Genomic DNA, 23,462 nt, shown 5'->3' with positions numbered 1-23,462 from the left:
TCAGCATGGAGCTGCCAGTCAGCATGGAGCAGCCAGAGCTGCCTGTCAGCATGGAGCAGCCAGTCATCATGGAGCAGCCAGTCAGCATGGAGCAGCCAGAGCTGCCAGTCGACCAGACTCTCCCAGATCTGCCAGTCGACCAGACTCTCCCAGATCTGCCAGTCGACCAGACTCTCCCAGATCTGCCAGTCGACCAGACTCTCCCAGATCTGCCAGTCGACCAGACTCTCCCAGATCTGCCAGTCGACCAGACTCTCCCAGATCTGCCAGTCGACCAGACTCTCCCAGATCTGCCAGTCGACCAGACTCTCCCAGATCTGCCAGTCGACCAGACTCTTCCAGATCTGCCAGTCGACCAGACTCTTCCAGATCTGCCAGTCGACCAGACTCTTCCAGATCTGCCAGTCGACCAGACTCTTCCAGATCTGCCAGTCGACCAGACTCTTCCAGATCTGCCAGTCGACCAGACTCTTCCAGATCTGCCAGTCGACCAGACTCTTCCAGATCTGCCAGTCAGCCAGGATCTGCCAGCCAGCCAGGATCTGGTAGATTCATCAACCTGCCTGAGCTTCCCCTCAGTCCCGAGCTGCCCCTCAGTCCCGAGCTGCCCCTCAGTCCCGAGCTGCTCCTCAGTCCAGTGGGGTTCTGGGTGAGGACTACTAGGCCATGGTCGGCGGCGAGGGTGGACTATCCAGGGACGCGAGGAGAGGGGACTAAGACATTGATTGAGTGGGGTCCACATCCCGCGCCGGAGCCGCCACCATGGACAGACGCCCTCCCGGACCCTCCCTATTGTTTTGAGGTGCGTTCGGGAGTCCGCACCTTAGGGGGGGGGGTTCTGTCACACCCTGGTCGAAGTATTTTGTGTTTATCTTTATTTATTTGGTCAGGCCAGGGTGTGGTATGGGTTTTGTAGGTGGTGTGTATGTATGGGGATTGTAGCTAGTGGGGTGTTCTAGCTAAGTCTATGGCTGTCTGAAGTGGTTCTCAATCAGAGGCAGGTGTTTATCGTTGTCTCTGATTGGGAACCATATTTAGGCAGCCATATTCTTTGAGTTTGTCGTGGGTGATTGTCCTTAGTGTCCTTAGTGTCCTGATGTCATTGTTCTGTGTTAGGTTACACAAGTATAGGCTGTTTCGTTAAGTTTATTGTTTTGGTAGTGTTTGTGTTTAGTGTGTTACTTCATTAAACATGGATTGCAATAGACACGCCGCATTTTGGTCCGACTCTCCTTCACATACAGAAAACCGTTACAAGTATAAACATGTAAATGACATGTATGGTATCTAATAACCATACATAATGACTACTCGTTATTGCTAATTGATTTCACATAGTGGTAATCACAATTGGTCATCATATAGATGTGAAAGGGGGTGTGTGAACATTTGCAATTTCTTTCAACATGTAGCATAATAGACTGCAAGGGAGAGGAAGAAATCAAAGAGATTGTGGACAAGGAGCCTGTCAGAGAGCTAGGCATGGGCCCCTTTAAAGAGGTCAGAGAGGTAGGCATGGGCCCCATCAAAGAGCTCAGAGAGGTAGGCATGGGCCCCATCAAAGAGGTCAGAGAGGTAGGCATGGGCCCCATCAAAGAGGTCAGAGAGGTAGGCATGGGCCCCATCAAAGAGGTCAGAGAGGTAGGCATGGGCCCCATCAAAGAGGTCAAAGAGGTAGGCATGGGCCCCATCAAAGAGCTCAGAGAGGTAGGCATGGGCCCCATCAAAGAGCTCAGAGAGGTAGGCATGGGCCCCATCAAAGAGGTCAGAGAGGTAGGCATGGGCCCCATCAAAGAGGTCAGAGAGGTAAGCATGGGCCCCATCAAAGAGGTCAGAGAGGTAGGCATGGGCCCCATCAAAGAGGTCAGAGAGGTAGGCATGGGCTCCATCAAAGAGGTCACCGTCGTTGACCATGTGGTAAACAGAGACCTTACCATGGCCGAGGCTGCCAGATTAGTTCACCCCAATCTGAAAAGATTTGCCAATAAAGAACATTTTGCCAAGAAAACCTATAAGTCAGCAGGATATGCACTATGCTTTACCATTACATTTAAAGCAAATTACATACATGTATTGTAATGCATGTAAATTCACAAAACATGTTACAATATTCGTACAGTATGATCTATTGACAGTATACTCTGTTCTACCCTTAGAATTGACAGAAGACCCCATGGTGGTAGCCGTGTGCTGACCGACCAGCAGGAGTGGGCACTGGTGGAAATGGTGAGGTCCAGGAATGACACACGGATGTCCGAAACAAAGCAGGCTATTGATTGAGAACAATGACACCTTTGCCAATGTGGCATTCATCATTCTACCAACAATCGCCCCCACCTTTTGAGAGAAACAACGACCGGGTGAAACAAATGCTGGCCGAGTATGTTCAGGTACAGCACTATATACTGTATTACTTTTACTGTTAATGCACATGCTACTTCACAATATCATCCTGGAACTATACTGTAAAAATAACTAACCAAAATATATTTTTAGAGGGGGATGGTGCTTGATGCTGCTGTGAACCATCACAAGTATATCTTTCCGCCGCGGGCGGAACCTCGTCAGCCGACAGGCGACCGTCCAACGGCCTGGACAAGGTGGGAGATGAAGATGGTGTAGTAGGACGCAGGCCATTACTTGGATCCTGCAATGCTGCACATTGTGTTTCTCAATGAAATTGAGAAGGCCTGTCAAGGTGAAGGGGTCACTTATGTCATTGTGTGGGACAATGTCAGGTTCCACCCTGCAGAGGTGGTTCAGGCATGGTTTTGGGCACATCCCCGATTCGTGACCCTACAGCGCATTCAGAAAGTATTCAGACCCCTTGACTTTTTCCACATTTTGTTAATTACAACCTTATTCTAAAATTGTTTTTTTTTTAAATCCTCATCAATCTACATACTGACAAAGCTAAATGTTTTTTGGACATTTTTTCAAATTGATACAAATTTTTCAATAGAAATACCTGATTTACGTAAGTATTCAGACCCTTGTTATGAGATTCGAAATTGAGCTCAGGTGCATCCTGTTTCCTTTGATCATCCTTCAGATGTTTCTACAACTTGATTTGAGTCCACCTGTTGTAAATTCAATTGATTGGACTTGATTTGGAAAGGCACACACCTGTCTTTATAAGGTCCCACAGTTGAGAGTGCATGCCAGAGCAAAAACCGAGCCATGAGGTCAAAGGAATTATCCGTAGAGCTCCGAGACAGGATTGTGTCGAGTCACATATCTGGGGAAGGGTACCAAAACATTTCTGCCGCATTGAAGGTCCCCAAGAACAGTATCTTCCATAATTCTTCAATAGAAGAAGTTTGCAACCACCAAGACTCTTCCTAGAGCTGGCGTCCTGGCCAAACTGAGCAATAGGGGGAGAAGGGCCTTGGTCAAGGAGGTGACCAAGAACCCGATGGTCACTCTGACAGAGCTCCAGAGTTCGTCTGTAGAGATGGGGGAACCTTCCAGAAGAACAACCATCTCTGCAGCACTCCACCAATCAGGCCTTATTGGTAGTGGCCAGATGGAAGACTCCTTAGTAAATGGCACATGACAGCCCGCTTGGAGTTTGCCAAGAGGCACCTAAAGGACTCTCAGACCATGAGAAACCAGATTCTCTTGTCTGATGAAACCAAAATTGAACTCATTGACCTGAATACCAAGCGTCTGTCTAAAAAAAATTATAATCTAAAAACCTGTTTTCACTTTGTCATTATGGGATTATATAGATTGATGAGGGGAAAAAAGTAATTTAATCAATTTTAGAATAAGGCTGTAAGGTAACAAAATGTGGAAAAAGGAAGGTGTCTGATTACCTTCCGAATGCACTGTAAATGTCATATTTCCGGATATTTTGTAATACATTTGCAAAAATGTTGAAACCTGTTTTTGCTTTTTCATTATGGGGTAGTGTGTGCAGATTGATGAAGGGAAAAAAACAATTCATTTTAGAATGAGGCTGCAGCGTATCAAAGTGACTAAAAGTCAAGAGGTCTGAATACTTTCCGAATGCACCGTACACCTGCCACCGTACTCTCCTTTCCTCAACCCTATTGAGACTTTTTTTTCAGCATGGAGGTGGAAGGTGTGCTATCGCCATCCCCATGAGCGTGCAACCCTCCTGGCCATGGATGAGGCATGCGACAACGTCGATGCAGACCAATGTCAAGCTTGGATTTGCCATGCCAAAAGGTGTTTCCCGCTGTGCATGAACAATGAGGACATTCGCTGTGATGTGGATGAGAATTTATGGCCAAATGCTCAAGATAGGGATGATGCAAAGGAATGCATGATAAAGAGTAGGTTTTATTTTCATTCATTTCATTTTTTCATTTCATTTCTTACATTTGATTACAGACAGTAGACCGATGTTGCTATTCTATCTGAAAATAGAATCGTTGTATGAATGATTGTAGAGAATGCCTTCATTGAGCACACATTGGATAGATATTATGGAAATTATAGATTTTCTGTCAATTATAGATTTTTGTTGGATAATGTAAGTGTACTGCCGCATGTGAAAACTGTGTAATCTACTGTAATTTACAGTACTGTTGCATATTACTTTCAGTACTTCTAAGGGCAATTCAAAACACGTATCTTGCATTGTTTGCTATTGGATTAACTGGTTGTTCAAACGACTACATTGAAAAAGTGATGATTATGTTGTGTTTTGGTGATTAAACCAATGTTCTCATTACATTTCACAATCAACTTATATTTTGAATCAATGGTTGCGAGGTGAAAGATTTTTACAATCCAAATGAATACACAATGACAGGTTTTGAATGAAAGACTGGCTGCGTTACAAGCGTGACCAGTTTGGAATGTACCAAAGTGACAAAAAAATATATGTGGTATCAAACATGTTGTGGAGTCATTGAAGTTATAAGTAGGATCATGTGTGTGTGTGTGTGTGGCTGCTCCTGACCCACTTCAGCTTGTTTTCTTTCCTTTCGTTCTGCCATGTCTAATTACATGTAAATACAACAGGCTCTCTTTCTCTTTTGCTCTCTCCACCATGCTCTGTTTCTTCTCTACCTCCGTCTCTTTCTCTCTACCTCACTCTGCTTCTCCCACTCCATCACTGGTCCATTGTTGCTGCTGTGGGAACTGGGCTCTCTCTCTCCTCCATACTCTACCCTCACTCACTCCCTCTCTCTCTCTCTCCCTCCCTCTCTCCTCCATACTCTACCCTCACTCACTCCCTCTCTCTCTCTCTCCACCATTCCTTTTAAAACCTTCTATATTCAAGAGAATTAAGCTTGAGATCTTATCAATAGATACTTTAGGCTGGGCGTCGGTTGATAATTGTCCTTATCCATCAATGTGATAGGTTAACACTGGTTGATTGATTGATCATTCTAACTCGATTCATCCACTGCAGCCTGAAAACATCCTGCAGCATGCACACACATACATATGCCAAGTGAGTGATCTCACTTCAGCCCTGAAATGATCGCTCTTTCAGCCGAGGAGGCACTCCTCAGAGTGTTGTGGGACAGGGAGTGAGAGAGAGAGAGAGAGAGAGAGAGAGAGAAGGCAGGGGATATAGAGAGGAGAAGATGAGAGAGGGAGAGAGAGAGAAGGAGGAGAAGACAGCTAAAAAATGCCAACTGCCACCTGTGGCCCAGAAGAAGGAGGCTGGCCGGTGCCCACAGATGATTGGGTCTATTAAAAGCGTCCATCTGTACCGTGTCTCATTTCCTGCCTCCCAAATGGCACCCTATTCCTTACACAAAGCACTACTTTTGACCAGAGCCCTTATGGACCCTGGTGAAAAGTAGTGCACTATAAAGGGAATAGGGTACCATTTGGAAAGCAACCTTTGTCGTCCCCTGCCTGCCTGCCTGGGACCCAGTGATTGATCTCATCCGAACCGTCCTTTTACCCTCTGTCACATTAATAACAGCCTCTCCTACTCAGAGAGAGACTGACATACAGAGAGAGACTGACATACAGAGAGAGACTGACATACAGAGAGAGACTGACATACAGAGAGAGAGACTGACATACAGAGAGGGGGGGGATAAGGAGAGGCGGGATAGAGAAGGCGAGAGGAGTGAGAGAGAGAGAGGGGTTGGGAATAAAAGATGTGAGAGAGGAGAGAAAGAGAAATGAGGGAGAGAGAGAGGGGTTGCGATAGAAGGGAGATAGGGATTGAGAGAAAAGGGAGGACGAGAGCTGCAAGATACTCATTAGAAACCAAGCAACTCTAGCTTGTGAGCTGCTTGGTGAGTCTTTCTGCTGACAGGTTCAGGGCTCAGAGCAATCACTCCAGCAGCAGTGTGGCTACTGTCAATGCAATCATCAGTCATTCACTACTGAATATGACATTCACATGCAAATTGTCATATAATAATTATCTTTCTTCAACCCAAAACCCAATGTTTTCAGCAGCTTTGGCTGGCTTTCTAGCTCTGTTTGGTTAAACAGAAGTCCAATCTGATGGTTTAAACAGAGAGTCAGACACTGACAATGGCTAGAGGGCTCCCTCCAGGCTATTTTGCTTAGGGATAATGTCTTCTGTCCCTTCAGGTTAACCTGCCTCACTGCCCTCTGCTAGCTCCTTGTTCAACAGACTAGCCAATCAGCACACTCAGAAACAACCTAAGGAGTATGTGGAGGGAGAGAGGGATGGCGAGAGAAAGAGAGAGAGAAAGAGAGGGAGAGGAGGGGGTTAGCAGCTGAGCACTAAGCAGGGGACCAGAACATATAGTTTTTTACATCCTCCATGCATGGCGACACACACATACATCTGCACACACACACACGCACACACGCACACACGCACACACCGTGGCGGCCTCAATATGTGGTCACGGTTACGTAACCCTTAGTTTCACACCCTTTCAGAAACGTCCGTTACTGGAATAGTAACACTCAGAGAGGGGAAGAGGAAGGAAAACTGTGGAAATGGAACGATCCCTGCTTACCTCTTCATTGCCCACAGCTCAGGCAGTGAAGAGAAGATATTTTACACTTTACTGTAGAGGTTACTACTAGTACTGACTGAGTGGTAAGGAAGGGGGGCACTTAACCTTATGAATTGAAATGATCTCGTATTGTTTTCTTGAGCAGGTGTAAGTTAGTTAGAATCAGGTGGCTGAAACAGTTTGACAATTTTTTTTTTGGCGGGGGGGGTTATTTTGTTTATGCTTGTACTCAACAAGACTGAATTATGCAGAAAAACAATCTTAGTTTTTTTGGTTATTATCTTGCTTGCCCTTTTCTGTACCCTATCCAGTGCAGCTTAATGCTTCATTGTGCAGCCCACCAGCAACACACTGGCATACTCTAGGCATACTCTAGGCATACTCGGTGGTGTAGAGTTCCACGAGGTCATCAGTAGGAAGGCCATTTCTTGCCTTCACAAAGGCTGTGTGTGATGACGCAGTGCACATCAAAATACCTTTTACGGTTAAATGTACATGTACTAAATAAAGAATGCAAGGAAAATGGGTTTCCGCTGCATTTTCTAACTCGACTGAAGGTTTTCTCGCAACAAAAAATGCGTTACATAGTGAGTGTGCCTACTCTGGTATTTATTGGAAAGGAGCATCAAGCTCATCACCTTGCACTTACACAACCCTTTGAAGTTCGTCGTGATTTATTTTATCTGTAGCCTAATGAACGGCATGTTTTCCAGACGAGTCGTAGAGGGAGGACCACACACCACATACACCATATTATCGCATGACTCCAAGTCCACTTTGATATTTTTTGATATTTTTTTTAATGTTTTATTAGGATCCCTATTAGCTGTTGCAAAAGCAGCAGCTACTCTTCCTGGGGTCCACTAAAAACATGACATAATGCAGAACATTACTAGACAAAGACAGAACTACATAAACATAAAAAATAAAAGGCACATGTAGCCTACATACCAATACATACACACAAACTATCTAGGTCAAATAGGGGAGAGGCGTTGTGCTGTGAGGTGTTGCTTTATTGTTTTCTTAAAACCAGGTCTGCTGTTCATTTGAGCAATATGAGATGGAACGGAGTTCCATGCAATAATGGCGCTATATAATACTGTACGCTTTCTTGAATTTGTTCTGGATTTGGGGACTGTAAAAAGACCTCTGGTGGCATGTCTGGTGGGGTAAGTGTGTGTGTCAGAGCTGTGTGTAAGTTGACTATACAAACAATTTGGCATTTTCAACACAATGTTTTTTATGAAAAGAAGAAGTGATGCAGTCAGTCTCTCCTCAACTCTTAGACAAGAGAGGCTGGTATGCATAGCATTTATTTCAGCCCTCTGATTACAATGAAGAGCACGATGTGCCACTCTGTTCTGGGCCAGCTGCAGCTTAGCTAGGTCTTTCCTTGCAGCACTCGACCACACGACTGGGCAATAATCAAGATAAGATCAAACTAGAGCCTGCAGGACTTGCTTTTTGGAATGTGGTGTCAAAAAAGCAAAGCATCTCTTTATTATGGACAGACCTCTCCCATCTTTACAACCATTGAATCTATATGTTTTGACCATTAGTGTTTGACAATCTAAGGTAGCACGAAGCAATTTAGTCTCCTCAACAGCCACACAATTCATTACCAGATTCAGCTGAGGTCGAGAACTTAGATCTTACTTTTAGAGATGTTCAGGGCCAGTTTATTACTGGCCACCCATTCCAAAACAGACTGCAACTCTTTATTAAGGGTTTCGAGTGACCTTATGAGCTATGGTTGCTGATGCGTGTATGGTTGAATCATCAGCATACATGCTTTGTTTAATGCCAGTGGCAGGTCATTGGTAAAAATAGAAAAGAGTAGAGGGCCTAGAGAGCTGCCCTGCAGTACACCACACTTTACATGTTTGATATTAGAGAAGCTTCCATTAAAGAAACCCCTTTGAGTTCTATTAGATAGTTAGCTCTGAATCCATGATATGGAACATGTTGAAAAGCCATAACACGTGTTTTTTCAACAATAGATTATTGTCAATAATATCAAAGGCTCCACTGAAATCTAACAGTACAGCTCCCACAATCTTATTATTATTAATGTCTTTCAACCAATCATCAGTCATTTGTGTCAGTGCAGTACAGTACATGTTTAGTGCCCTTCTCTATAAGCATGCTGAAAGTTTTTTCTTAATTTGTTTACAGAGAAATATAATTGTATTTGGTCAAACACAATTCTTTCCAACAGTTTGCTAAGAGCTGGCAGCAAGCTCATAGGTTTGCTGTTAGTACCAGTAAAGGCCGCTTTACCATTCTTGGGTAGCGGAATTACTTTGGCTTCCCTTCAGGCATGAGGACAAATACTTTCCTCTAGGCTCAGATTAAAGATATGACAGTTAGGAATAGCTATAGAGTCAGCTACCATCCTCAGTAGCTTTCCATCTATGTTGTCAATGCCAGGAGGTTTGTCATTATTGACCGTTAACAATACTTTTTCCACCTCTCCCACACTAACTTTACAAAATTCAAACTTACAATACTTTTCTTTCATTATTTATTTTTTATGCATAAATAAGATGGCTCATTGTTCATTGTTGGTATTTCCTGACTAAGTTGGCCATACAGTTTTCCAATTCCTCAATTCCTCATCTATCCATGGAGCCTTAACAGTTCTTCACAGGTCTAACAGTCCGTTTCTTAAGAGGTGCATGTTTATCAATAATTGGAAGAAGCAATTTCATAAACTCATCAAGGGCAGCGCCTGGATGCTCCTTATTAATTACATCAGAACAACACATATTTTTACCATGATCCACGTAAGAGGCACAGCAAAATCTTTTGATTGATCTTTTATACACTATTTTAGGCCCAGCATTTGTAACTTAGGCGTTCCTGGATATAGACACTATATTTCGATCACTGCATCCAATGGGTACAGATCCAGCTTTAGAACAACGTTCAACAGAATTAGTAGAAATGTGATCGATACATGTTGTCCCTGTAGTGTTTGTAAACACCCTGGTAGATTAATAACCTGATCCAGATTACAGGTACTGGTGAGAAGCTTTCTTAGGGACCTCAATATTCAGGTTCCCAAGAAAGTACACCTCTCTGTTTACATCACATACACTATCAAGCATTTCACACATATTATTTACATACTGACTGTTAGCACTTGGTGGCCTATAACAACACCCCAAAAGGCTTTAGATGTGCCAAGTGAACCTGCAACACTTAATTAACACTTGACATAAGATCTTCTCTAAGCATTACAGCGATATGGCTCTGAATATATACAGCGACACCTCCCCGGTAAGCGTTTCTGTCTCTTCTATATACAGTGCCTTGCGAAAGTATTCGGCCCCCTTGAACTTTGCGACCTTTTGCCACATTTCAGGCTTCAAACATAAAGATATAAAACTGTATTTTTTTGTGAAGAATCAACAACAAGTGGGACACAATCATGAAGTGGAACGACATTTATTGGATATTTCAAACTTTTTTAACAAATCAAAAACTGAAAAATTGGGCGTGCAAAATTATTCAGCCCCCTTAAGTTAATACTTTGTAGCGCCACCTTTTGCTGCGATTACAGCTGTAAGTCGCTTGGGGTATGTCTATCAGTTTTGCACATCAAGAGACTGAAGTTTTTCCCATTCCTCCTTGCAAAACAGCTCGAGCTCAGTGAGGTTGGATGGAGAGCATTTGTGAACAGCAGTTTTCAGTTCTTTCCACAGATTCTCGATTGGATTCAGGTCTGGACTTTGACTTGGCCATTCTAACACCTGGATATGTTTATTTTTGAACCATTCCATTGTAGATTTTGCTTTATGTTTTGGATCATTGTCTTGTTGGAAGACAAATCTCCGTCCCAGTCTCAGGTCTTTTGCAGACTCCATCAGGTTCTTCCAGAATGGTCCTGTATTTGGCTCCATCCATCTTCCCATCAATTTTAACCATCTTCCCTGTCCCTGCTGAAGAAAAGCAGGCCCAAACCATGATGCTGCCACCACCATGTTTGACAGTGGGGATGGTGTGTTGAGCTGTGTTGATTTTACGCCAAACATAACGTTTTGCATTGTTGCCAAAAAGTTCAATTTTGGTTTCATCTGACCAGAGCACCTTCTTCCACATGTTTGGTGTGTCTCCCAGGTGGCTTGTGGCAAACTTTAAACGACACTTTTTATGGATATCTTTAAGAAATGGCTTTCTTCTTGCCACTCTTCCATAAAGGCCAGATTTGTGCAATATACGACTGTTATATACGATTGTTGTCCTATGGACAGAGTCTCCCACCTCAGCTGTAGATCTCTGCAGTTCATCCAGAGTGATCATGGGCCTCTTGGCTGCATCTCTGATCAGTCTTCTCCTTGTATGAGCTGAAAGTTTAGAGGGACGGCCAGGTCTTGGTAGATTTGCAGTGATCTGATACTCCTTCCATTTCAATAGTATCGCTTGCACAGTGCTCCTTGGGATGTTTAAAGCTTGGGAAATCTTTTTGTATCCAAATCCGGCTTTAAACTTCTTCACAACAGTATCTCGGACCTGCCTGGTGTGTTCCTTGTTCTTCATGATCCTCTCTGTGCTTTTAACGGACCTCTGAGACTATCACAGTGCAGGTGCATTTATACGGAGACTTGATTACACACAGGTGGATTGTATTTATCATCATTAGTCATTTAGGTCAACATTGGATCATTCAGAGATCCTCACTGAACTTCTGGAGAGAGTTTGCTGCACTGAAAGTAAAGGGGCTGAATAATTTTGCAAGCCCAATTTTTCAGTTTTTGATTTGTTAAAAAAGTTTGAAATATCCAATAAATGTCGTTCCACTTCATGATTGTGTCCCACTTGTTGTTGATTCTTCACAAAAAAATACAGTTTTATATATTTATGTTTGAAGCCTGAAATGTGGCAAAAGGTCGCAAAGTTCAAGGGGGCCGAATACTTTCGCAAGGCACTGTATATGTTATATCCTTGCATAGCTCTGTATCATCAAATTAATTATCTTAGTGAGTCTCAGAAATGGCCAATATGAATGTTATTTGATGTTAGCAAGTTGTTGATTTCATGAATCTTATTTCTAAGGCTACATATATTAATATGGGCTATTTTCAGCCCTTTCATGGGGAGATTATCAAAGATAGACATAATATGGAAAAGAGCAAACAAAGCAAGAGAAAAAATATAAACATTCAGCAGTCCATTAATCAATAGGTGTGTGTGTGTGTGTGTGTATATGTGTGTGTGTGTGCGCTGCGGGGTTGAAGCTACGAACCCATAGGCTTGACTCTCATCCCTTCCAGGCATCTGGGAGGGAGGGTGGACAATGAGCCTGTCATAGCGGATGAAAGCAATGTCCCCACGTGCTCTGGCAGCTTTCATAGCTGGGATAAGTTCTTTCCTCTTCTGGCGCACAGCTTCAGGATAGTTCTCGTTGAGGAAGATTTACGTTCCTCTCAAATTCTTGGCTCTTTCCAGAACAGCTACCTTGTCCTTGAACCTCAGGAACTTGACCACTATCGGGCTGGGCCTGGGAAGCCAAGATATTTTATTTTTATTTTTTATTTTACCTTTATTTAACTAGGCAAGTCAGTTAAGAACAAATTCTTATTTTCAATGACGGCCTAGGAACAGTGGGTTAACTGCCTGTTCAGGGGCAGAACAACAGATTTGTACCTTGTCAGCTCGGGGGTTTGAACTCGCAATATGATGGTTATTATATCAATATGTGCGCAGAAAAGCGTTTCTACCAACATTTCTCACACTATTCATTTTACTGACACAAAACAAACATGTTTTATGCGACATGTACTTTACTCGCATAAAAAGGTTGGATAGAAACTTGGTTATTCTCAAAAAATGGAGACACTTTCAAGCCTTTTCCACTGCCTGTGGGGACCAATGTGTTGGTCCCCACTGAGTTGGTTGTCCAAGTGGAAGCCAAGGTATTTTGTGCTTGTTACAACTGGAACAGTCCACCCAGAATTAGCGGAGCTGGTTGGGGAGGATTTTTAGTTTATCAGACTTCCCACTGGGCACAGACGTCAGTTCAAAGTCTAGTTTTGATTTATATTTGATTGAGTTGTTTTGATGTACATTTGGTTGAGTTGTCAACTAATCTGAATTCAATGTGAAATCAACAAAAAATGTCACCATTAGTTGGATTTGTGGGTAGTGAGGGTAGGCAACAACACATTTGCCACGCTGAACCTCAACACGGGGGCCTCTCAGCGGTGTGTGCTTAGTCCCCTCCTGTACACCCTGTTCACTCACGACTGCGTGGCTGCGTACGACTACAACACCATCATCAAGTTTGCAGACGACATGATGGTGGTGGGCTTGATCACCGACAACGATGAGGCAGCCAATAGGGAGGAGGTCAGAGACCTGGCAGTCTGGTTCCAGGACAACAACCTCTCCCTCTATGTCAGCAAGACAAAGAAGCTGATCATGGACTACAGGAAACGGAGGGCCAAGCACACCCCCATTCACGTTGACGGGCTGTAGTGGAGCGGGTCGAGAGCTTCAAGTTCCTCTGTGTCCACAACACTAAGGCTCTATCATGGTTCAAACACACCAACACAGTTGGGAAGAGGGCACAACAATGCCTCTTCCCCCTCAGGAAAAGATGTGACATGGGCCTTCAGATCAGCTGCAGCATTGAGAAAATGTTTTATATGCATTGACCCTTTTTGCACAAACTTTTTTGACTCATCACATATGCTGCTGCTATTGTACATAGCTACCTCAATTACCTCATACACATCGATTCGGTGCTGGTACCCTTTTTTTATAGCTAAGTTATCGTTACTCATTGTGTATCTATTATTACTTATATTATTACATGTTTTACTTTTCTATTATTTCTCTATTTTCTTGTTCTCTGCATTGTTGGGAAGGACCCGTCAGTAAGCATTTCACTGTTAGTCCATGGCTGTTGTTTACGAAACATGTGACAAATACAATTGGATTTGATTTGACTTAGGTTAAAAGTTGGGTAAAAAAAAATACAATTACTTTTTGCTATTTTAATTTGTTTTCCACGTTGATTCAATGTCATCACATTCATCTTTGGGGTTGAGAGGACATATAAACTTTGTTGATTCAACCAGTTTTTGCCCACTGCCCAGTGAGTTCTTTCCAATAAGAAGCATGTTGTTCCTCCAGTTGGTTATCCCTGAGCTGACAAGGTACAAATCTGTACCAAATCTTGCCGCTGAACAAGGCAGTTAACCCACTGTTCCCAGGTAGGCTGTCATTGTAAATAATAATTTGTTCTTCTTAGCCAGTGTCATCACATACTGTATGTCTCTCCAAGTGGACATGTGGAGCTGGAAGAAGTAAGGTGCGACAATCCCACCCTGTGGCACTCCAGTTATGTCTGTCCGTTATGATTGTTAATTAAATTTGCACAAAAGGACTTCAGCACCGCTTGTTTTAAATCTTTATTAGATGAGCTTGATGCTGCATACAGTGGCTTGATTCTCCACCCTTGCATAAGGTGGTTGAGTCGCGGGAAAGTACTGCAGCGATTTGTTGACTTGCTGCCCGAGATCAAATCATTTCTGAGTCACAAAATGAGTCCCAAACCTGGAGAAGATGTCACAAAACATTGGAAACAAAGATGCTTTTCTCCCACAAGAATTCTGCGCCCACCTGGAGAAACTGGCATCCGAATTCAACAGGTGTTTTCAGGAGTTAAATGACATAGGGGAGGTTGTTGCATTTATCTCAAACCCTTTCCTCCCCTTTGAGATTGGGGAGGTGTCCGCCAGATTCCAGCAGGTATTTGCTTTACCAATTGGAGTTGACATGGAGATAATTGAATTGCAATATGACATCGAGTTGAAAGCAAGATCAAGAGACAGTGACTTTTGGGGTCTTGTAAACACTGAAGTTTCCCCTCCTTTCATCCTGCGGCGCTTAAGGTGAAGGCCTACTTTGGGTGAACATATCTCTGTGAGATGGCCCTTTCACAGATGAAAAGAATCAAGTCAAAGAACAGGTCTTGTCTAACTAATCTCACAAACAGTGTCAGACTTGCTGTGTCTAAGTACGAGCCAGACTACAGAGCACTGGCTGAGAGTTTGCAATCACAGCCATCACATTGAATGTGTGTGGGGCTCTCATCAACAGCCATCAGAGTGAGTGAGTATTGCCAGTTTTAAATCTGTTGTAGGCTATATTGTTTACAAAAGGATATGATCTGTGCTGTTCAAAAAGGGAAACAGTACTGTACATGATTAGCTTAGGCTTGTAATTTACTGATTATTGAGATTATATATATTTTTTATTTACCTTTATTTTACTAGGCAAGTCAGTAAAGAACAAATTCTTATTTACAATGACGGGCTACGCCAGCCAAACTCAAATGACGCTGGTCCAATTGTGTGCCATCTCAGGCCATGCATCATGTAATGCAGCCTGGATTTGAACCAGGGAATGCAGTGACACCTCTTGCACTGAGATGCAGTGCCTTAGACTGCTGTGCCAGTCAGGAGCATACATGCGTGAATGGTGAATGAGTAATAGGCCAGTTGAAATATTGAACAATGTAATATGACTGTTTTAAAATGTTGAATGATAGTTGCACTTACTTCTGATTATACTATTTGTATAATTAAATTAATACTTTGCATGTGACTGACAGGTAACAAAATAAAGAATGTCAAATTGGAACTACATTGTGGCCTTGTTTTCCATCATTTTTTGCAAGTGGTAGATCTTGGTTTACATTTGGACTTGGGATGTGATCTTAGGCTTGAAAAGGTTGGTGACCACTGATCTAGACCAAATGCTTTCTTTGGACTGTCTTAGAAGAGCTTGTTTCATTTTTGAGTTATTCTTAATTGTTTAGGGTGTAAATCAGCTTTAATATTGCAGATAGATTGTGGCTTCCATCATTGTAATTGTCTGCATCATTGCCAACCCCTTAAAACCTGTTGCGACTCTAGGGGCAGTATTTTCATTTTTTGAAAAAAAACGTTCCCGTTTTAAACGGGATATTTTGTCAGGACAAGATGCTAGAATATGCATATAATTGACAGCTTTGGATAGAAAACACTATAATGTTTCCAAAACTGTAAAGATATTGTCTGTGAGTATAACAGAACTGATGTTGCAGGCGAAAGCCTGAGAAAAATCCAATCCGGCAGTGCCCCACATTTTGAAAGCGCTATTTTGAAAGCCAATTTCAAGTGTGGCCATAGGGCTGTTGAGCTCTAAGGATGGCACTTGAATATAAATAGATTACTCAGATTTTGTTTTGAGAATGTGCTATCAACCAGCTTGCACTTTCTACATATTCCCCAAGGTGTCTACAGCATTGTGACGTAGTTTTACGCATTTATGTTGAAGAATAGCCGTAGGCGGCTACATTGCGTAAGTGGTCACCTGATGGCTCCCAGGGTGACTCTCGCGTAAAATACAGAGGTAGCCATTACTCCAATCGGTCCTACTGAAAAACGAATTGTCCCGACGGATATATTAACAAATAGACATTAGAAAAAAACCTTGAGGGTTGATTATAAACAACGTTTGCCGTGTTTCTGTCGATATTATGGAGCTAATTTGGAATATTTTTTCGACGTTTTCGTGACTGCAATTTCCGGGCGATTTCTCAGCCAAACGTGAAGAACAAATGGAGCTATTTCGCCTACAAAAATAATATTTTGGGAAAAAATGAACTTTGGCTATCTACCTGGGAGTCTCGTGAGTGAAAACATCCAAAGTTCATCAAAGGTAAACGATTTAATTTGATTGCTTTTCTGATTTGTGACAAGGTTGCCTGCTGCTAGCAAGGCATAGCTAGCTATGCTAGGCTATCGATAAACTTACACAAATGCTTGTCTAGCTTTGGCTGTAAAGCATATTTTGACAGTCTGAGATGACAGGGTGATTAACAAAAGGCTAAACTGTGTCTCACTATATTTCATTTGTGATTTTTATGAATATTAATATTTTCTAGGGATATTTATATCCATTGCGTTATGCTAATTAGTGTCAGGCGATGATTACGCTCCCCCATGCGGGATGGGGAGTCAGTAGATTAAACTGGTATACTTTTTTATTCATCCCAATTTTATTTAACCGATTTTGTTCTTTAATACAGGGCCAACAGACAAATTCCTTACTTTCTTCCCCTTCCACTCACCTCTTCCATTTTTGCAGTAATGCTGCAATTAGGTGGTTGTAATTTTGGATAGCAGACATTTCCATATATTTTTGTTAGCTGCAAGTGAGACATAACTCCACCATAACTCCACCAGTCCTATTTACATGATTTACAAAAGTTTTTGTTTATCAAATAGTATATTTGAGTTTAAAGGAAATGGAAAGGGGATACCTAGTCAGTTGTACAACTGAATGCTTTCAACTGAAATGTGTCTTCCGCATTTAACCCAACCCCTCTGAATCAGCCAGGTGTGGTGAGCTGCCATAATCATTTGCCGATAATATTTGTTGTAATATTTGTTCTGTCTTTTCTGGTGGACTAAACTGAAATTGCCACCAACTTTCTATGGCTTGATTTAAAAATAGTGATATTTTGGAGACAATTTCATTTTCAAATATTGGAAAGTGTGAGGTTGAAATTAAATTAAAGGGAAAAATGCCATTCTTGGACATGGGGTGAGACATTCTTACTAAAAATGCCATTCTTGGACATGGGGTGAGACATTCTTACTAAAAATGCCATTCTTGAACATGAGGTGAAACATTCTAATCTGCTAGAGAACTAGTTTGGATTTAAGAATAACTAACTCTGAAGCCTTTAGTGAGAGGTCTAATGCTTTTATATTTAATCATTTCAGCCCTCCAAATTCATGTAGGACCGCCAGACAAATTAATTTAGTCTGGCTTGCCGTTCCAAATAAAATGGAATGTTATTTTGCTCATAAAATTTTAAAAAACAAGTCGCTAGGTGTAGGCAAGGCCATAAGCAAATAGATCAACTGAGATATGACTAAAGAGTTAAACATTCAAATACAATTTATAATACGAACACATTTCCACATATAACACACTATTACAAACATACATAATATACAAACATAATGACCCAATAAATACTCAATCTAAAAAAATATTGATTCTTCATCTACTATAGTCCCACAGCATTTCTATGTATTATATTTAAATTGTTTTAAAATAATGTTTAAATGCATATATTGAAAGGTTTCTGGTTTGCTCAGTTAATTTATTTCATGTATTTATTGCTCTAAATAAAGAAATGGCCCTCTGGCAGTCTCTATGGGGGTGCCACAGGGTTCAATTCTTGGACCAACTCTCTTCTCTGTATACATCAATGATGTCGCTCTTGCTGCTGGTGAGTCTCTGATCCACCTCTACGCAGACGACACCATTCTGTATACTTCTGGCCCTTCTTTGGACACTGTGTTAACAACCCTCCAGGCGAGCTTCAATACCATACAACTCTCCTTCCGTGGCCTCCAATTGCTCTTAAATATAAGTAAAACTAAATGCATGCTCTTCAACCGATTGCTACCTGCACCTGCCCACCTGTCCAACATCACTACTCTGGACGGCTCTGACTTGTATGTGGACAATTACAAATACCTAAGTGTCTGGTTAGACTGTAAACTCTCCTTCCAGACTCACATCAAACATCTCCAATCCAAAGTTAAATCTAGAACTGGCTTCCTATTTCGCAACAAAGCAACCTTCACTCATGCTGCCAAACATACCCTTGTAAAACTGACTATCCTACCAATCCTCGACTTCGGCGATGTAATTTACAAAATAGCCTCCAATACCCTACTCAATAAATTGGATGCAGTCTATCACAGTGCCATCTGTTTTGTCACCAAAGCCCCATATACTACCCACCACTGTGACCTGTACACTCTCGTTGGCTGGCCCTCGCTTCATACTCATCGCTAAACCCACTGGCTCCAGGTCATCTACAAGACCTTGCTAGGTAAAGTCCCCCCTTATTCCAGCTCGCTGGTCACCATAGCAGCACCAACCTGTAGCACGCGATACAGCAGGTATATCTCTCTGGTCACCCCCAAAACCAATTCTTCCTTTGGCCGCCTCTCCTTCGAGTTCTCTGCTTCCAATGACTGGAACGAACTACAACAATCTCTCAAACTGGAAACACTTATCTCCCTCACTAGCTTTAAGCACCAGCTGTCAGAGCAGCTCACAGATTACTACACCTGTACATAGCCCATCTATAATTTAGCCCAAACAACTACCTCTTTACCTACTGTATTTATTTATTTATTTTGCTCCATTGCACCTCATTGTTTCTATCTCTACTTTGCACATTCTTCCACTGCAAATCAAGCATTCCAGTGTTTTACTTGCTATGTTGTATTTACTTCGCCACCATGGCCTTTTTTTGCCTTTACCTCCCTTATCTCACCTCACTTGCTCACATTGTATATAGACTTATTTTTCTACTGTATTATTGACTGTATGTTTGTTTTACTCCATGTGTAACTCTGTGTTGTTGTATGTGTCAAACTGCTTTGCTTTATCTTGGCCAGGTCGCAATTGTAAATGAGAACTTGTTCTCAACTTGCCTACCTGGTTAAATAAAGGTGAAATCAAATAAATAAATAAATAAATCGGAATGTTCTTTTGCCTATTCTCTTTTCTGTCTAGATAACGCATAGATGGTGGACAATCTATTCCTAGTATTTACTGAATGTCTGTCTCTTACCAACTGAATACTGTTGTGAATAGAACTTGGCCATTTTAAATTATGTATATTATGAAATAAAATAAGCATGTTCCTTTCAATTATCTTATCGATTGATGACCAACCAAGAACATTGCGCATGACTGCAACAGAAGAACCATATCTCCACCTTAAAACAATCCTTGCTGCTTTGTTCTGTGCATTCTGCAGCCTCCTAACTTCACTTGATGATGCATTTCCCCAGACCACAGAACAGTAGTTCACCTGACTCTCAATTCATGCTTGTGTTATTTGCTGAATAATTTTTCCTGGTAAATATTTAGCTATCCTTCTGATTATGCATGCTGTTTTAATACTTTTTTTTTTTACATAGATTGGTTATTTGAGACCATGATAAGCAGTTGTCTAGCTGCACTCCCAATAGTTTGGTTTCTTCCACTTCTTCAATTTGTACTCCTCCTATACTTAATTGTATCCCATGCTGTTTTGGCCTTTTCCTAGTGGAACAGATCAACATAACTTTGGTTTTCTTGGTGTTTAAAACAAGTTTGTTTTGGCAAACCCACTCCCTAATATTCTCCAAATCTCCTTGTAAAGCTTGAACCGATTGTCTTGCTGCATACATTTTAGTATCATCTGCAAATATAGTAGCTTGAGTTTCAGCTAAGGCATAGGGAAAGTCGTTGGTATATATTAAATAGAGAAGTGGCCCAAGGCAGCTGCCCTGCGGTATTCCACAGTTTAACACATGAGGGGAAGAAAATTAATCATTGATATAGGTGAACTGTTTCCTGTCAGTTAGATATGACTGTACCCAATTCAATGCTACCTCCTTAAAACCATAATGCATTACTTTTGTCAAAATAATTTCATGATCCACTGAATCAAATGCTGCACTGAAATCTAAAAATAGTACACCCACAAACTTGCCATTATCCATAGCATTGAGCCAATGGTCAGTCATGTCAACCAATGCAGTGGTAGTGGAATGTTTTTTTTGCGATAAGCATGCTGATTGGCTGTAATCAGGTCATTCTTTTCCATGTACTCCCATATTTGTCTACTCACAATACCCTCCAATATCTTACTGGGTGTAGGGAGTAGACTAATTTGTCGACTATTGGCAGGAGTAATGGGTTCTTTGCAGTCTTTTGGAATAGGACACAGTTTTGCATGCTTCCATACACTTGCAAACATCCCCTTTTCCAGTGACCAATTAAATGCGTCTCAGTGGAACTGCAATCTGCGGAGCAGCACAACGAAGCAAAAAATTGTCCATAAGACCATAACCTGTAGATTTACCATCAGGTAAGGACTTCAATAGGTTTAACACCTCCTCCACTGACACCGTTTGCAGACTAAAAGAGCAGATCTTGTTGCTCAAAATATGATCATCAATCCATTGGACAATAGCTTGTTTCGAAGAATGTATGTTTAAATTTCTTGCTCAGTAAATACATTTTCTTTGTAAAAAAATCTGCAAAATGATTGTCAATATCAGCTGGTTTTGTTATTATTCTCCCGTCAACCTCCACACTAGATGGGCGTGATGAGATAGATGTACCAAGTAAGCCCTTAACTGTGTTCCATACCTTTATAGAATCATTTTTCCAATCAATTAAAGCATTGCCATATTTCTTTGAGAAAAAGTCTCACCCAGTTCCTTCATCAATCCATGGAGATGGACGGGCACCAACTGTACTCTTTCTTATAGGGGCATGATGGTCCATTACCTCAGTGAGAAAATCAATAAAACATTCTGTAGCATGATTTAAATCATCCTCTAGATAAATCAGCTCCCAGGGTACAGTAGCCAAATCATTTAGAAATAGCTCATGATTAAATGTTTTAAAATTTCTCTTAACCACAATCCTAGGGGGTTTCTTTGGAACCTTGGTGTTCATGGTTATGGTCACAATATTATGGTCTGTCCAGCCCACTGGCATTGATCTGGCTTTTAAGCATTGCAATGGTATATTACAGAAAATCTGATCAATGCATGTGTCTGAACGATGACCCAACTTAATTGAAGATCTAGTAGTATCATTAACCATTTGTTTCAAACCACAGTTCTTGGTATATCTCATCAATTTTGTTCTATTCGAGTTATTGTGATCCTTCCAACTTATATTAAAATCCCCCAAGATAAATACATCTCTGTTGCTATCTGTGGCCTGGTCAAACCTAGTACATAAGTTACCCAGATAGCACACCTTAGAGCTAGGAGGTCTATACACACATCCTACCAATATGGGTGCCTGGTGAGGCAGATGTACTTGAGCCCATAGTGCCTCTATTTGACATACATTAAGGTCATCCCTTCTCTTAAAATGTATATGATTCTGAATGTACAGTGCTCCACCCCCACCATTCCTATTCCTATCTCTTCTCAGTAGACTATATCCATGAATGTTAGTTTGCCCATCATTTACAGATGCATTTAAATGTGTTTTGGTCAAAGCCAAAATATATAATATTTATGTAGACCAAGTTAAAAACCTCACGTATTTTGTTAGGAAGGCTTATGCAACCCTTTCCTTATCAAGTGAAGATCAATAGAGCATGTATTCGTTATAGTTTAAGTTGTCATACACTACAACAAGCAAACTCAAATTTGAACATTAAATTAAAATAGCCAGGAAGTTACTCCAGAGTCCCGATACAATCTGGTTAGAGCCAGTTTGCGCTGTTCTGTGAAGGGAGTAGTTCACAGCGTTGTACGAGATCTTCAGGGTTTTGGCAATTTCTCGCATGGAATAGCCTTAATTTCTCAGAAAAAGAAAAGACTGCCAAGTTTAAGAAGAAAGTCCTTTGTTTCATTTTGAGCCTGTAATCGAACCCACAAATGAGGATGCTCCAGATACTCAACTAGTCTAAAGAAGGCCAGTTTTATTGCTTCTTTAATCAGAACAACCGTTTTCAGCTGTGCTAAAATAATTGCAAAAGGGTTTTCTAATGATCAATTAGCCTTTTAAAATGATACACTTGGATTAGCTAACACAACGTGCCATTGGAACACAGGAGTGATGGTTGCTGATAATGGGCCTCTGTACGCCTATGTAGATATTCCATTAAAAGTCCAGCTACAATATGTCAGCAGGAGCAGTTGCCCCTGGTATAGGGGTTTAGGAGCGCGTCCGGGAGCACGCGGCGATGCTCCATCATCTCGGCGCCGCCATGGACCGCATCCCTCGACCCCTATACCAGGGGCACCTGCTCCTGCTGACTCCACATTGAGCGTGTGAAATTCTGTCAGTGGGTGGGTGTAGCTGGTGCATGGAAGTCAGGCGCAGGAGAGCAGAGATGAGTGGACAAAGCACTTTACTCAGGCAATTATTAAAACAGGACGCAACCGCGTCACAAAAAGCAAAAACAATGGTCCTCAGAGAGAGAGAGAGAGAGAGAGAGAGAGAAAAGGAGAGAGCGAGAGAGAATTAGAAAGAGCATACTTAAATTCACACAGGACACCGGATAAGACAAGAGAAATACTCAAGATATAACAGACTGACCCTAGCCCCCCAGACACATAAACTACTGCAGCATAATTACTGGAGGTTGAGACAGGAGGGGTCAGGAGACACTGTGGCCCTGTCCGGCCCCCGGACAGGGCCAAACAGGCAGGATATAACCCCACCCACTTTTCCAAAGCACAGCCCCCACACCACTAGAGGGATATCTTCAACCAACTTACTATCCTGAGACAAGGCCGAGTATAGCCCACGAAGATCTCCCCCACGGCACGAACCCAAGGGTAGGCGCCATCCGACAGGAAGATCACGTCAGTGACTCAACCGACTCAAGTGACGCACCGCTCCTAGGGACAGCATTTAGGAGCACCAGTAAGCCAGTGACTCAGCCCCTGTAATAGGGTTTGAGTCAGA

At 41.9% G+C, this 23,462-nt stretch overlaps 1 pseudogene; it reads left to right on the top strand.

The window, feature by feature from the left end:
* The first annotated feature begins 1,845 nt into the window (after positions 1-1,845).
* The window catches only part of LOC110529223 (SNW domain-containing protein 1-like), a 43,810-nt pseudogene continuing 22,193 nt past the window's right edge, over positions 1,846-23,462 (top strand).

Source organism: Oncorhynchus mykiss, chromosome 8 (assembly GCF_057628025.1).
Source record: "Oncorhynchus mykiss isolate SJ-2025 chromosome 8, ASM5762802v1, whole genome shotgun sequence".
NCBI lineage: Eukaryota > Metazoa > Chordata > Actinopteri > Salmoniformes > Salmonidae > Oncorhynchus > Oncorhynchus mykiss.
Note: the sequence above shows the minus strand (reverse complement) of the source record. Positions and strands in the feature narration are given on the sequence as shown.